Below are 17,388 nucleotides of genomic sequence, written 5' to 3'. Positions count from 1 at the left end.
TTTCTTTGATTTCCTTTTGTCTGTCTTTGACCTCTTTTCTAAAGAAATAATTCTTCTTTCTACAGACAAAGCTTCCTTCATGTTTTCTACAAGGGTAGCCTTATTGGTTCTATTTACAAAAAATGTGATATTAGAAGGGAGGGAGGATATGTACCATTCTATTTGTACATCGACTGCAAGTTTTGAGGCAGTCGGGATTCTGTTTAGTAACTTGTTAAATCTGGAGTTGAAGTCTTTGAACCTTTCATCTGAATTTGCTTTTAAGTTGGAAAGATCATTGATTAAGGATGCTATGGTCCTGTCATCACCAAATTTTGCAAGAAATACTTCTTGAAGAGTATCCCAGTCTCTTATTAAGCCTGTTGGAAGGGAAAAATACCAAGATCCAGTAGATCCTTAGAAAGTATAAGGAAATAATCTGATTACAAAATCTTCACGTGCAACTCCATTAAGTTTCATGGCTAGCATAAAGTTATTTAGATGTTCTTCAGCAGGAAGACCATCATCCGGATTGTACTTAGGTAACCATTTTTTCGGGTTTGCTGGGAGAGCATTTGGATTAGCAACCAAAACAGCATTAGGATTTGTCCAAAGTTGAGTGGGTTGATTGGCCATAACTTGAGTCAGAGACTGGGAAGGTGGGAATGCTGGTCTAGAATTAGGTATAGATGGTGGAGAACTTACTACTGGGTTAGTACTACTAGTAGCAGTACTAGTTGGAGAAGTGGATTGTTGAGAAGAGGTGGATTGAGTAGAAGTGAATGGATGGAAAGGTGATGTGATCTCATTGGTATCTGATTCAAATCTTGATGTGATAACTTTATTACGTCATGGAGGGATGGGAAACTCAAAAGGAGTTACTCCAAGCCTTTCACTTTGTAATCTAGTTAATACACCAGTTTCTCGTAATAAGGAAGTGACACTTTCTTCAGAAGCTTCGGGCCTCTCTGGTGTATCAAAGAGTGAACTTAGGGAGACTTGGGAGTGTAATCTGAAGGAGGTGGTTGTCTTAACACATCAGGAGGTGAGGGAGCTATCTCTACAACTTCAAATTTTTGATCCAGAGATTTTGAACGAGATCTAGAAGGTGTAGAAGTTGTGGAGGGGTTTTGACTCTTATGAATGTTTTTCGATTGATATTTAGGTTTATATGCCATTCATAGTCGGATGGCCCTCCTTCTAGCGCCAAAATGTTGAAGCCTCAGATTTCTGCTACTCCAACATGGGGGATAACCACCCAGTCTGGATCTTAAGACAACTCCTTTTCTGTTTGAAGTGGTGGCTCTGACTAGGGATAATGGGATCAGTTTCCTAGTGTGGGTTTTAAAATGAGAGTGGGTGGTTTTCAAGCGATTGCAGTAAGGATAGTGATAACTAAATGGCCTATTCTATCATGCAAATCTCTAACTAACTTAATCTAATATAAACCTGGGTATTATGTGCGATATGCGATCTAAAAAGATATATATTTGACATGTGATAATAAAGATCAATCGCGCATTAAACAGAGGTGATAACGTGTAAAGATAATTTCTTTGACTAAATAGTTAGTCAAAGAAACGTATAAACTATATCGCATATATCTGATGATTATATATGAAAATAAACAATTTCAGCTAAGTATCATACAGTAGTGCAATTAACGCTTGACAGAAAGAACATATCTCATATACAATTCATGAAAAAGAAGTGTTATCACTAATTAAATAGAAACAAAACTAATCATACAAGATATAAGTACCATATGTGTGAATTTCTGCTCATTTGACTAATGACATAGGTCATCTCCTTTCTTCAGATCAAATTATCTCCCTAGTATACAATAGTGCATCAACAAAGGAAAGTAGTCTGATATATAAAAGAAACGATCATGTTCCATAATTTCACCAAGGCATTCACAAACTTACAGAAGTCAATTCCTTGCAAATGTTTTTGATAAAATTTTGGACCCTTCTCTAAATGCATGAGAAGGGTATAAATACTATTCTAACTAATGTTCAAAAATAGATTATACAAAAATTTGAGGAGGTTTTAAACAACCTTCCTCCTAACTAGTTAACTAACTCTAAAAATAAAAGTGACTTGATGAGCAGAGGTTATGATGATGACTTGTTGTTTTCCATCTTCTCTTTTAAATCACATATATCGGCCATCGGTTTGACTTGAGGAGGTGCCCCAAACTGTGTTTTGACATGTCCTGCGAAAATAACATCTATGAGAGGTGGCATCATCCACCAAGTTGAATGGAGTGAGCAGTTGAGGGTCATGATTTGGCTGTGTGGCTTGACAAGGTATTGCCAATACAACTCCCAATCAGTCTTTTCTAACTTTGTGATTGCTTCCCTTTGGATTTCCACTCTTTCCTTCCAACTTTTATGCAAGTCATTTAAATCAGGAAGTATTTTCGGGTCGCCTTCTTTCATGAGGTTGGTGGCATGCAAAGTGTGGTTTACCGACTATGTTCTTCGTCACCCCTATTGCTCTTGCCACTGCTAATTCATCTTGCTTGATCCGCACATCCCAATCCATCAATCGAATGTCCTTATGTGTCTTCTCAATCTCGGGCAGATTAGCTCTCCTTCCCTCTCTTGTTTCTTGCCACTCAATGAATTCTGAGATTCTTGCGTTTAGTTCAGTACATTCAGTTCTTTGGTCAATCGCCTTATCCGTTAGCTGGTCACCGGTGATCAGATAAGGAGTGATATGTGAAATCTTTTGGAAAAATTTTTCTTGCTCTTTTAATAGTAGGGAATTTAGCTCTAGTGCCTTTTTGATGAATTCCTCGATAGTAGGGACATCCTCATATTTTTCCATGGCCTCTTACAATTCTTGAACTTGCACGTTCTTTGTAGAAATGTCTGCTTCATGGCTTATCTTTAACACTTCCATATTTTGTTGCAATTAAGTGATTTTTTCAGCAACTTGCTGGTTGACATTTGCTTTTTCAACTTGCAGTTGTTGCTTGAGTTGTGCTAACTTCTCGTCCTTTTCCCTTAACAAAATAGATATCTCAGTAGCTTTATCCATGGTGGCAGTTGCATATGCCCCTGTAAACTGCGACAGTCTGGTCAAGTTTTCAGCTGGTTAGGGTTGAGAAATGTTGTGGAATATGCATATGGAAGATTATATGTATCAGAAATACCTGTACCTACCATTGAGTGAAAAATCAAAGAAGTCGACAAGTATGACAAATGAAGAATGGAATCTTCTTGACATAAAGGCACTAGGAACAATACGGTTGTGTCTGGAAGCATCGGTGGCATTCAACATTTCAAAGGAAATGATAACAGAAGGTTTAATGACGGAAGTGAAAAAACTATATGAAAAACCCTCAGCCTAAAATATTGTATTTCTTATGAAGCATCTATTTAATATGAAGATGTCAGAAGGTCAATCTGTTGTTAATCATTTAAATGAATTTAGCACGGTTAACAGTTAGTTAAGTTCTATAGGGGTAAATTTTGATGATGAAGTTAGGGCTCTGTTATTTCTATGCTCATCGTCAGAAAGTTGGAATTGCTTAGTTATGGCTATCAGTAACTCTATCTCTGGATCTAGTACTTTAAAGTTTGATGATGTTATTGGTGCCATCCTTAGCGAGGAAATGCGATGGAAAATATCTGGTGAGACATCAGGAATGCTTTGACTGTAGAGACTAGGGGAAGAAAAATGGAAAGAGGAAGGAGCCCAGGAAATATCAGTAATTCAAGAAAAGGAAGATCCAAATTCAGATCAGGCATAGTGTGCTAGAAATGTGGGAAGAAAGGACACTTGAAAATAGAATGCAAATGTGGGAAGGGAAAGAAGGAGATGGACAACAAGAGAATAATCATGAATTAAATGTGACAAGTGATGTGTTGAAATCTGATTTGATTCTTTCATTAGAGAATAGTATTGATGTCTGAGTGGTAGATTCAAGGGCCTCATTCCATGCCATACCTGATAGGAAACATTTTCATGACTATGTTCAAGGATATTTTGGACAGGTTCATCTAGGTGATGATAAACCTTGTAAAATCATTAGAATGGGTAAAGTTTTTATAAAGCAACAAAATGGAAACCAATGGTTATTGAAGGAAGTAATGCATGTTCCAAATCTGAAGAAAAATCTAATTTCAACAGGGCAGTTAGGTGGTGAAGTTTGTGTAACTACATTCACAGACAAAACCTGGAAGGTCACTAAAGGAGCCTTGGTAATAGTAAAAGGAGAAAAGGTTGGTACATTGTATTTATGTAATGGTATTTCTAATTATGTTAATGCATTAATCTCCACAAGAGCAGATAAGGCATTGTGTCATTATAGGCTCGGGCATATGAGTGAGAAGGGGATACAAATTCTTCACTTAAGAAATTTGTTGCCATGTTTGAAGAATGTTGATTTGGATTTCTATGAAAATTGTGTTTATGGAAACCCGAATAGAGTCAGATTTATCAGAGATGGGAAAGAAAAAAAGAGTGAAAAATTAGAGATTGTGCATACATATATACACGGACTTGCTCAAGTACCATATCTTGGTGGCCCTCGCTATTATGTTACTTTTATTGATGATGCAACTAGGAAAACTTGGATTTATTGTATTCAAAATAAATATGATGTATTTGATACTTCCAAGAAATGGAAATCTTTGGTTGAGAATGAGATAGGAAATAAGTTGAAGTGTCTTAGATCATACAATGGAGGTAAATATTGTAGCAAAGAGTTTGATAACTACTATTCAAAGCATGGAATTCATAGAGAGAAGACAGTTCCAGGAACACCACAGGAAAATGGTGTGTTAGAAAGGATGAACATGACAATCATGGAGCATGCAAGGTGCATGAGATTGCATGTAGGATTGCCCTTACAATTTTGGGAAGATGTTGTAGATATTGTTGTTTATAAAATAAACAGAGGGCCTTCAAGTTCCTTGGATGGTAGTATTCTAAAGGAGGCATGGATAGGTAAAAAGGTAAACTACTCATTTTTAAAGACTTTTGGTTGTGAAGCCTTTGTCCGCATTAATAAAGAAAATAGAACAAATCTTGAGGAAAAATCAAAGAAATGTAACTTTATTGGATATGGTGTCAATGATTTTGGCTATCGCTTATATGATTATGAAAATCACAAAAACATTAGGAGCAAATATATCATATTCAATGAAAAGGTCTTGTATAAGGATCAGATGTAGGAAAAGGAATAAGAAAAGGAAAACAAATAATACACAATGCTTGATGAGATCATAGGAAAAGTAAAGGTGTCTGAGAAGTATAATGATCAACAGCCATAACAACAACAATAACCACAATAGCAACATGCACCTCAAACACCTGAAAGTGGTGTTAGAATATATACCAAGATAAGTAGACCCCCTGAACGATACTCTCCTTCATTATATTATGTATTATTGACTAATTCTGGTGAACCGGAAAGATATGAAGAAGAAATGCAAGTAGAAAGCAATAAGAAGTGGGAGCAAGCCATGGAAGAAGAGATAGACTCCTTGACGCATAACCAAACTTGGGACTTAGTCAAGTTTCTTATAGGTAAAAAAACATTGCAGAATAAATGGTTTTATAGGTTGAAGGAAGAAGATGGAGGAAAACAAAGATATAAGGCTAGACTTGTAGTGAAGGGGTTTGCACAAAATAAACGTATAGACTTTGATGAATTTTTTTCTCTCGTTGTTAAAATGACTTCAATCATAACTATTTTAAGTTTAGTACCAGCAAAATATTTCCATCTTGAGAAGTTAGATTTAAAGACAACCTTTCTCCATGGGGATTTGGAGGAAGAAATATAGATGCAGCAGCCACAAGGATATGAGGTCAAAGGGAAGTATAAATTAGTGTGCAAATTGAAGAAGAGCTTGTATGGCTTAAAACAAGCCCCAAGGCAGTGGTATCTAAAATTTGACAGGTTAATGTTTGAACAAGGTTATACTATATGTCATTCTGACCGTTATGTTTATCTTAAAAAGCAAAATGATTGTAGTTATATTATGTTGATATTGTATGTAGATGACATGCTTCTTGCATGGTCTAACATGTAGGAAATAAATGTGCTCAAAAGAAAATTGGCAAATTCATTTGCAATGAAGGATTTGGGTGCTACAAAACAAATCCTTGGTATGAGAATAACTAGAGATAGGAAAAATTGCAAATTAACATTGTCTTAGAGTGAGTACATAGAAAAGGTGTTGGAAATATTTAATATGCAGAATGCAAAACCAGTTAGTACACCTTTGGCTAGTCATTTCAAACTAAGTAAGGAGATGTGTCCCAAGACCCAAGAAGAGATGGATTATATGTGTAAAGTTCCATATGCATCAGCAATTAGAAGCTTAATGTATGCAATGGTCTACACAAGGCCTGATATTGCACATGTAGTGGGAGTTGTAAGCAGGTATATGAAAAATCCATGAAAACAGCACTGGATGGAAGTGAAGTGGATTCTCAGGTATTTGAGAGGTACCACAAATAAAGCATTATGCTTTGGTGGTTCAAACATTGCTCTACAAGGATATGTTGATGCGGATATGGAAAGTGATAGAGATAATAGGAGGAGAACCATAAGGTATGTGTTTACTTTGTTGTAATAACTGTCAGTTGGGTTTCAAAATTGAAAAACATTGTTGCACTTTCAAAAGGCTACTACAGAGGCTAGTAAAGAAATGATCTGGTTACAAAGGTTTATGGATGAATTGGGCAAGAAGCAGGAGATGGGCAGGTTATATAGTGACAACCAGAGTGCCATTCATCTTGCAAAGAACTCAATATTTCATTTCAAGACAAAACAAATACAACTCAAGTTGTAGAAAAACCTGTAGATTCACAAGCTCATGTAATCTACTAAAACAAGAGACAAGAATCTACTTCTACTCTTTACAGCGGAAGCCCATAAACATCGAGCAAACAATAATCAATAGATGAAGAGAATCAAAGGCACATAACACAATAAATATCAGGGGAAAGACACATCTCAAAACCCCACTATTTGTTTTGTATTAATCTGGAAAATCAAGATGAAATTACAATGCTTGTTCTCTCTAGAACAATCCTAACACTCAGCAAATTCAATCTCCAACTCATAAGAAATCTCAAGGCCAAAGCTTAGCCAATTCACAAGCTCTCAAAGTCTCTATTCCAATATCTAATTCCTATGGAGAATAGCTTGTATTTAAAGGGAAATAAAGCCTCTAAAAATAGCACAATCCCTCAAGGATCAGTTCCTGAATGCATGCACTATCAGTGCAACTCAAAAAAATCTAAAACAAATAGTACATTGTCCCTACACTCTAGTATCAACTGGGTCTTTCTCAGAATCAACATGCATGAGTTTCTGATGGTGGAATCTTTAGTTAACTAGAGTAGCACTAATTAGGTCACTAGTGTCCCAACTGACTGTTTACTCACTATTAGTTCTTGAAACTGATTACAACCAATTTAACTCGACTTAACTCAATAAACTGAGTTAACTAATTACAACTCATTCATAACTCATCATGAACTTCTATAAGTTAGGGAAAACATATACATATCTTCTAAAAGACTTCCAATTCGAATTTCCTAAATTAATTAAGTTAATTAAATTTAATTAATTATTTTCAAATTGTTATGAGAAAAGAATTATATTTTAATTCACAATTTAATTCAAGGACAAATTAAATTGGAATTTCTTGTTGCCATTTCTCAACACAAGTACCATTTTATACGGTCAGTATTGGAACATGGATAGTTGAAACTAGAAAAGATACACACTAGCTAGAATCATGTAGATATGTTAACATAAGTTGTAACCAGGGAGAAACTGAGATTATGCTCAGTTTCAATTGGTCTTATAGTACGATCGTGAAGATGAGAAACAACTAAGTCCAAGGGGACTCATTTTCCAACAAGTGAAGCAACGATGCAGTTTATATAATCAGTCTCCAAGTGGGAGATTGTTGGATATGGAGCCTGATTATCTTCTTGATTCATAGGTCTCAACAGTGTTGGACCCTAGTTCCTAAGCGGGGTAGCAATTTCACCCGTATGATAGCCGTCAGTGAGGTCTAGGGGTAGGGTGGGCGACTCCTTATAAATAGCCCCCACCCCTATAGGGGGTTCAGGGGTAGCACCCCCAAAGCTAAAAATAGATCAAAAAATGCCTTGTAAGATATTGTAATTTCATAGTCAATCTGGGTCGTTCATTAGGTGGATGATCTAACGATATAATTTAGGTTAATTTAGGGTTTTTTGCCCTCGAAGACAACCCTCGTTTTATATGAGGGAATTTTATTGTGGTTGTGTATTATTATTCTAAGAGATAGAGAGAGAGGAGGTTGTGCGAGAGCGAAGAGGAAATTACAACGAATATGATGTAGGTTGTATCTCGTCAATTTGATGGATAATATAAAAGGAAGGACTGGTTGTTTCTCCATGGACGTAGCCTAAATTGGGTGAACCACGTATATCTGTGTATCTCTTGTTTTATGCATTTATGTATTTGTGTTTCCGCAATATTTTATGTATTTCATTGCTCCATTAATTAATTTCTAACATATTGAAATAATTAAAATTTTGGATGATGTCCTGAACTCTTTATGCATACCACTTAGACCTTTTTGATTTTACACCTTTTCTAAATTAACCTAAAATCTCCCATCACAATTGAATTATGGACTTGAATTTTATTTCCACGAGTAAATTTGTGTATGATTGCTTCATATTCCACTACATTTTTTCTGCAAGGTAACTCCAACCTAAATGCATGTGTATAAATATGTGATTTTGCGTCCTTTAAAATAATGCCTACTCCAACTTTGAAATTTGGAACAAGTTCCAACAAATGACATTTTCCAAAATCTTTGGAATTTTCAGATCTTTACACTTTGAATTTTTGAAACTCTTCTGTATTACATTCAACATAGTTTCCAATTCCAACATTTACATAATTTTTCGCCATTTTTCTTTTTTTTTTTCTCAAAAGAAATATGCTTTCTTTGTTCATGACGTTCTTTGGTAAGGTTTCCATCTTTTCTATGTAACATCATACAAATTGCATCATTCATAACTTATCCTCCAATTAAAAATCATCAATCTTTGCCAAGTACCACTCAATATGATGTTGGCAGATCAATGACTATGATTGTGAAAAATGTGGTAATATGTGGTGACGAATTGATCCATGCACAAAAGTATTTAATTTTTTCATATGTAGGAACTCTTCTAAAATCTACAGCATAAATACTTTCTCTTGCTTTAAAATATTGGTTTCATTCTAAATCAAGAGCTACCATTATAGTAAGTGGCATGATGTTATTTGTACCTACATTATGAACCATGCACTTATGAAGTATGAAGCCATAATTTTCTAGTGAAGGATAGAAATGTGGAATTGTCTTGTGTTTTCATTGGTATATAATGATTGTTGTTGATAGTAGCCACTTCTAGCCTTGGATTTGGTGAGATAATGTCATCCAAAATCTTTAATATGTTCTCTCTTTGTTGAGGAATCTTGACTACATCAAGGAATGGAAGAGTAACCAGTTGCTTGGTGAGTTTATCAACCACATTGTAAGTCATGCATGTTGTATTTTGACATTGAGTTGTAGGTTGTCGAGGAGTAGCTTCTTGCACTGCTAATATTTGATCATTTGTAATTTTCCTTTCTTTTGCTATTCGTTTTTTTGGCCTAGATTTGTTTATTTAACCCCGTATTTGAACAAAATTTTCTTGTTCAAAGGAGTCCTCTTCTACAAAATATATTTTCTTTCAATCTTATAGTTTGTAGTTCTTATGAATCTTGATTTCCACAATCAATTGATGCTAAAAAACTTTTTTTAAGTGTTTCAAAATGATTATTGTCTTAAATATTAGCTTTCATAAAAACATCATTTGGATTAGGCAAACATGGTGCCCTAGGTCTATGTTCATCATTTCTTTAATTTTGATTATTCTCCATATTTGATGGTGGATTTCTATCACTCTATGGTTGTTGTGAAGGAATACAATCTTCACTTATTTTTAAATGATTAAACTCATTTTGAATTTACTGAATAGTCCTTTGTCGTTGGGCTATTTTAGTGTTTTGTTTATTTTTAGAACATTTTTCAAAAACCGTAATGTTTCTGACATTTGGAGGTTTTCCTTGAAAGATGCCTCTTCAAACATATCTTTCTTCTACAACCTCTGAGATAGAAGGAGATCATACATATATAACTAATCCTGATACTTGCCTTTGTACTCATCCATGAAAAGTTTTAGGTCAACATTGTTTTTCATCATATCTTCTTCTATCTCTATAATTTTAGTTATTGCATCTTCCTATACATGAATATGTGCATATTTGAAACCATGATCTAAAATCTAATGTTATCACAATATAAATAAATAAATAATACAAATAAAAATTCAAAAAGTGAGAAAAATAAATAAAAATATAAAGAAAAGGATGAAAAAAATATATTTTTATAATTTTTTTAATAATACATTTAATTTATTTATAAAAAAAAAAGAGAGAAAAAAAGAATGAAGAAGAAGACAGATGATCACCACTTTTTAAAAATAAAATTAAAAAAACATCTTTAAAAAACTAACAAAATAACACATTTACAAAAAAACACACAATAACAAACCAATTATTAGCTAAGGGAAAATGGAAAAAAGAAAGCAAGAGCCAAAATGGGGCCATTTCGTAGTGGGGTCCACCCCATCACCGCTATCCTCACTGACCCATACCCCTCCTTCCCTTCCTCTAAGTGCGCCTCTTTGCCCTTTGTTATAGTTGGTTCACAACTCAAAAGAGGAGTGGATTCTCATCATGCTCACGCATCAAAGAAGGTGTGTGTTACTCCTTTTATGTGCAAAGTTGTTTCTTAAATAAACAATGGCCAAAATAAAATAAAATACAACAAACGTAATAAAATAAAAGAAGAAAAATATTATAATAAATTAATTAAAAATTATTATAAGAAAAAAGAAAAAGAGAAGGAAGAATAAGGGAAGGGTAAGGAAAAGAGTAAAAGAAAATAAAAAAGGAAAGAATATGGAGAGGAGGGGAACAAAAAGCAAGGAGAAAAAAACAGGAGGAAAGAAAAGAGGAGACGTTAGATGAGAGAGAGTAAAGGAATCCAACTATTATGGACCTCAACACCCCATCCTTGTTAATATTATTGGGATGTTTAATGATCTCCAATGCTTCTCTAAAATTGCGCTTGAAATAATGATCTTCCTTAGTGATAATTTTAGTGTCTTCAAGGCACAAGTGGTGTTTAGCCTTGGATGAGTGTTAAACAAGGGCGGGGGAGTGAATTCTTTCTTTCTTTATGTCTTCCCCATGTTCTTTGAGTCTTATTCTGAAGAACCGACCAATCTCCCAAATGTAGTACATTCCACAAGAGCAATTAATCTTATAAACTCCTTTGAACTGAAATTAGTCAACCTTATCCTTAATAGATCTCATTTTGTGTTGGATGGTTTCAAGGGGCTTGAATGATGTAATAATACCATTTACTTTAAGTACCTTCACAATTATATCAATGGTACCATAGATATACGGGAGGAATTATTTTCCATTAGGGGCTGGAGAATTTGGAGGAGGAGAGACAGCTTTGGATTTCCTGATAGCTTGGCAAATGTCTTTGTAATTGTAGCCAATATTGAGAAAAAATTTAGTAAGGCAGTTATCAATGGAACTGATCTTCATCAGATAATCTTGAGGCTCTAGTGATCAGTGTATTGAGGATCCCCATCTTCTTTGCAAGATGATGGTGAGAATCAACATGGAGATAATTGTTTGTGTGAACTTTCTTTCTATATACTTGATGCCCTATGGATCCATCTTTCCTTATGAGCAGAACATCCAGAAAAGGAATGGTATTATTATCTTCAAGTTCCATGGTAAATTTGATATCCTCAGAAATTCCATTTAGATGTCCCAAAAACTTGTCAAGTTCCAATTTACCATGGGGCCATTTTACATTGGTGGCATCAATGTACCTCTTCCATATTTTTGGCTTCAAGGGGCAAGTGTTGATGGTTTTTTTCTCAAGCATTTCCATAAAAAGATTAGCAACAATGGGTGCATTGGGAGATCCCATTATGACACTAGTGGTTTTTTCAAAGAATTCCCCTTGGAAATTGAAAAAGGTTGATCTAAGACAGATCTTAGTGAGTATAACAATTTTGGGTTTAGTTACAACTTTGACAACTTCAATTGCTTCATTAAGAGGATTTTTGGTAAACAACGAAACAATGTCAAAGCTCACAATTAAATCACTAGGGTCATACTTGTCATCCTTAATCAGATCAACAAAATGTTTTGAATCCTTAATGAAGGAATCAATGTTACCAACAAGAGGGCTAAGGATACTGACCACATAATTTGCTAACATATATGTGGGAGAGCCAATGGTGTTCACAATAGGTCTTAGGGGAACTCCCTCTTTGTGAATTTTAGGGCGACCATAAATCCTTAGGGTGATCTCACTGCACGGAATTAATCTCTTTTTTAGATAATCATCTAGACTTGATTGTTTGATACCAATTTTTGCCCCACATATGTCTCGACTACACTCATGAACAACAGGTAGGCTCTTTTATTTTATTTTATTTAAATATATAATTTATTTCTCATTAAAAGGATTATTACAGAGTCAAAATATGCTTTATGCAGAGGCTTTCAAATGCCCATTCTTTCATTCATAATCAATACAACCAATTTCACTATTACAATTATCCTTAGTTGTGAAGTTGCCTCCTTTAATTTTTAATTCTCATGAAGATTGAGTGTAGTGAAGTCATATCAATGAGTTTTTTGTCCTCTCACAAGGCTTCAATGTTCTCAAAGTATTTGATTGTGCTAATGCTAGTAAATGTATGGTTGGAATCAACTCTTTCAACTATGATATATCTATAAGTAATTAAATTAATGAAGATTTAAATAACAAGTATTTACTTGATAACGACTGGACTTGCAAACAAAATTCGAGTGATGTACTTGGTTAGAGCACTTTACCTATTCCTTGTTTCCTTACCTAATATCAACCTTAATGTTTAAGCCACTTTATGGTTTTTATATTGCTTCGTTCTCTTGGAGATACTAATGATCACTCAATTAGCTATCTGGTCTATCACTGTAAAATTGGTCTCATGTTCTATTTATGGATCAAGTATAGAAGGATTGCTATACCAAAATTTCCGCAAACTTTAGTTATGAACTTTTCTCTTTATACGAGGAATGAATGAATTCTTCCAAGGAAAATGGGAGAATTATAGTGGATGGTATTTACAAAAGTGAAAACATACTATGTTGCATCATGATTAACTGTGGTGGCGACAACTTATGTTCATTCCTTCCTACCCTTAAATCATTATTATAGATTGTGTTCATAATGATGAGTTGTGGTGGTGGCAACTCTTGTCATGCCTTCCTACCCTTAAATCACTAATTATGTCAAGAGGCACTCTACAACCCAGTATAGGGTAGATCTGTAGGTGTAATGTACGAAAGTTTGTCAACATTTTTACATGTTGGCTTAATATGTTGAATTTATAAGATGTAAATGACGTGTGAACATTTAATAAAAGGTTAAAAGTAATATAGAACCCACTACGAGGGAGATGTTGTAGTATCCCTAAAAAATAAAAGGAATGAAAATAATAAAATTCAATTTGTTATATTGAAATTTTGTTTACGAATAACTTTTTAGATAAAAATAAACTAACAATATACATATCACATAAAAATATATAACCTATAATTATTAGCTAGAAGTTAAGATCCATTTTACCTTATAAATTAAAATAATGATTTTGTAACCATATTTAAATTTAATTAATAAGAACATAAAAACTTTAATACTTACAATAAACTTACCATATAACAATATTTTTAACCATGGATATTCACGCCAAGTTTACCATAGATATAATTAGTTGTAAATAGGCTTTGTTATAATATCATGCATCATCAATACCACATGCCCAAAAACAATCTCTCATTTCACAATCAAAATATTTTTATTAATATTGTATTTGAATTTAATTTATAATTTTTTTAATTAAATCTAAAATAAAAAAGACTATAATTAATTTTGAGATATATATAAACCCTCTATCATATTAAGATATAAATAGTAGCTATAAATTACGATCCATTTTACCATATAAATTAAAATAATAATTTTGTAACCACATTTAAATTTCATTAATAAGCACATAAAAACTTAATACTTACAATATAAAAATAATTTTAACCATCGATATTCACCCCCACTTTATTGTGGATATTATTAACTTTGTTACAATACCATGACTCATTGATGCCACATGCCCAAAAACCATCTCTCATTTCATGATCAAAATATGTTATATATATATATATATATATATATATATATATATATATATATATATATATATATTATATATATATATATATATATATATAATTTTATTTTATTACATTTTTTGGTGAACTCTGTCAAATTATATTAAAAAAAATTGATAAAAAAAATAAAAATAAAAAAAAATCAAACCAAGTTAGATCCATCTTAACTTTGGATTTATCAAGCTCTGAGAGGGATCAAATCTCTTGAGGTGCAAACCTTTCCTCAAGTTTTTCAATCAAAAAAGATGTTTGCACCTAAAAAGATTTGATCCATCTGATAGATCTAGAGTTAAGATGAATCTAAGGTGATTTGATCTATTGTTCAATTGAATTCATAATGATGAGTTGTGGCGGAAGCTACTTTTGTTCATGCCACATGATTATGGTCCCTAGCATTATTCCCTTTTCTCATTAATGATATCTAAATTTGGTTGGTAAGCATATTTATATTACGTCATATCGAAAAAATTATTCCATTTTGGTCCATATATTGTTCCTAAAGATCCAAAAAAAAAGAATTTTTATTCTTAAAAAAAATGTCCTAATTTGGGTTAGTTTGAAATTGATCAAAATCAAATTAGAATTTATATGTGAAGTTTTCAGATGGTATAATGTGTACTTTAAATATAATTTTAGCCAAATTTAAAATCAATTTTATCATGATTTAAATATTATTTATTTCACTCTCATTAAACAAGACCTTTTGTAATAAGCATAGTATATGGGGCACTCAAATTGCTTCAAATCACTCCATTCTAGTTCACTAGAAACCTATATTGTTTTTGTTCACTAGCAAACTTTTTTGTTCTTGTTCAATGGCTTAGATGATATGTGCCCAAGACCAGCGAGATACGATAGCATGAGGGACCCCTTGTCCCACAAAAGTTTAATGGGGGGTATCTCATTTGGATTCGTGCCAATACCAGTTGCACAAAATCATCGATAGAGATTAATTGAGGGACTCCCCCTTCCGATTTTCAAAACTAGAGGGGTGTCTCTCAAATCACTAATTTACTTTTTTGTTGGGTCCACGTGTCCTTCTTCTCTAAGCACTGTGGTTTTCATTGTTAGGGCCCGTATATCCTTCCACCTCTATTTAAAATTTTATTGTATATATATTTGAAAGGTCAAAAACCCCAAAACACTATTTACATGCCCTTACACCTTTTGGTGTAAATGCTAATTACGTCGAAGGCGTTTTTCTCTGCAGGCTTTTGATGTCCGAACATTTTTCACTGCAACGAATCAATGAGCTTAGTTTTCATCGTCCTTGTGCCTATCCAAAATTTACACGTGGTTGGTTTTCACCTCACCCAAAATCATACCTGAGCAACACAATATTTGCATTTGGTGTTGTTGGTCGCGCTTTTAGTGGAGACGTAGTGTGGCTTTGACTGACTCCGAACTTCACTGACTAACTGATTATTGTTGATTAGCTCAGACAACATGGATGCTATGGCTATTACACGATTCGGTTGTAGAGAAAAGGAATACAACTCAAAGGAATCATATAGACTATTGTTGCAATCCCAAACAGATTTTCTCAGCTGTTGTTGCTCCTCTTTATAATTCGAATTATGATTCTGCCTAATTCTCCTGTCAAATTTTACAGGTAATCCCTAAATTGGGTGGTCAACAACCCTATGCCTATGGAGATGTCCGCGATGATCTCCATCTAGGATCCTAAGTCTCTAATGAATTGTCGAGAAATTCTTGTGCGTGTTGACCTGAAATCATACCTGAGAAACACACTTATCAAATCCTCCACTTGGACTGTTCTTTCAAAGGATCTCTATGGTTTATTAAGTTCAGGTTTGAGTGATCCTTTTTTTTTCAGAGAAAAAAAAAACCAACATAGCTTTATATTAAGAGTATATAAAGATCATCAATACATAATTTGAGATACTGATAAGGCATAGAACTGCCCAGTCTCCCTTTCATAAAAAGCATACAGATAATCCATAGAGGCAATATATGCCTATCATCCTTAGCAAAAGATAGATCCTTATTTGACTTATAAACAAGGAAATGTGTTTAAATATTTTGTACCGACATCATATCAGTTCAAGAAGGCTATCAATGTAGTTGATGTGGGAACAAGGGGTGTCATTCCTGATGTATCCCAAGAAAATAAACTGTCTAGAAGAAAGAATGAAGCGGCAGTGCCAACTTCTAGATTTAGAATTCAAGAAGTAAGAGTCTCACATCCTCTCCAAGGGCATGTCGTGGCTCATCAGGAAGGAAATATGGATACATATTTGACTGGTAAAAATGAAGTGGGTAGCCTTAGTTCTAACCATGACATCATTGCTCATAATGAAAACCCAAGCACTTTGACCCATGCATATGAACAATATCATTCATAGTCATTCGGGGAGGATGCATCTTCTGATGGTAGTGGAGATTTCTCCTTTCTTCTTATGGATGATCTATCGAATGTTAGATCCTCTGATAAAATCAATGAATCCAAATTTTACTCCGCAGTTGTCACCTCACCCAAAAGCATACCTAAGCAACATAATATGCAACTTCAAGTGAAGAGCATAATTCATGACGATGGTGTGCATTCCAATATTCATTCCAATATTCAATCCAATACCAGCCCCCTTTTTATGTCAAAGTTGGAGTTGTTGACTCTGCAACTGTAACATCACAACACAATAAATGTGGATCTGATTCATTAAGTGAATACTTAAAAGACACTTACGTGGAAACTTACAAGGTGTCAAAACTTTCTTCCTAGAAAAAATCCCTTGCCACTGCTAGTTTTTCACCAACCAATAACAATTATGTTTCAACTAACCTTCCTGCAATAGGAGAGAGAACCTATTAGGATTTGGACACTACAAAGGATGACCTTACTATAGGACTACCTTCACTAACATTGGATTTATCAGATCTCAAAGTGGAAGGTAAGGATAAATTGTCTTGTACATATTATATTTTTTATTGTATCTTTAAATGTGTTAGTGTTTGTTTTACCTTATGCATTTGTCATATTTGGAGAACAATACAATGATGTCAACTTTAACCCTATG

General features: G+C 33.8%; 1 pseudogene; it reads left to right on the top strand.

Moving 5' to 3' along the window:
- LOC149262408 (RAF-like serine/threonine-protein kinase PRAF) overlaps positions 1 to 17,388 on the top strand; it is a 69,032-nt pseudogene that overhangs the window by 38,648 nt on the left and 12,996 nt on the right.

This window comes from Pinus tabuliformis, chromosome 6 (assembly GCF_031772625.1).
Source record: "Pinus tabuliformis cultivar Carrire ecotype Pingquan chromosome 6, CPIR1, whole genome shotgun sequence".
Classification (NCBI taxonomy): domain Eukaryota; kingdom Viridiplantae; phylum Streptophyta; class Pinopsida; order Pinales; family Pinaceae; genus Pinus; species Pinus tabuliformis.
Note: the sequence above shows the minus strand (reverse complement) of the source record. Positions and strands in the feature narration are given on the sequence as shown.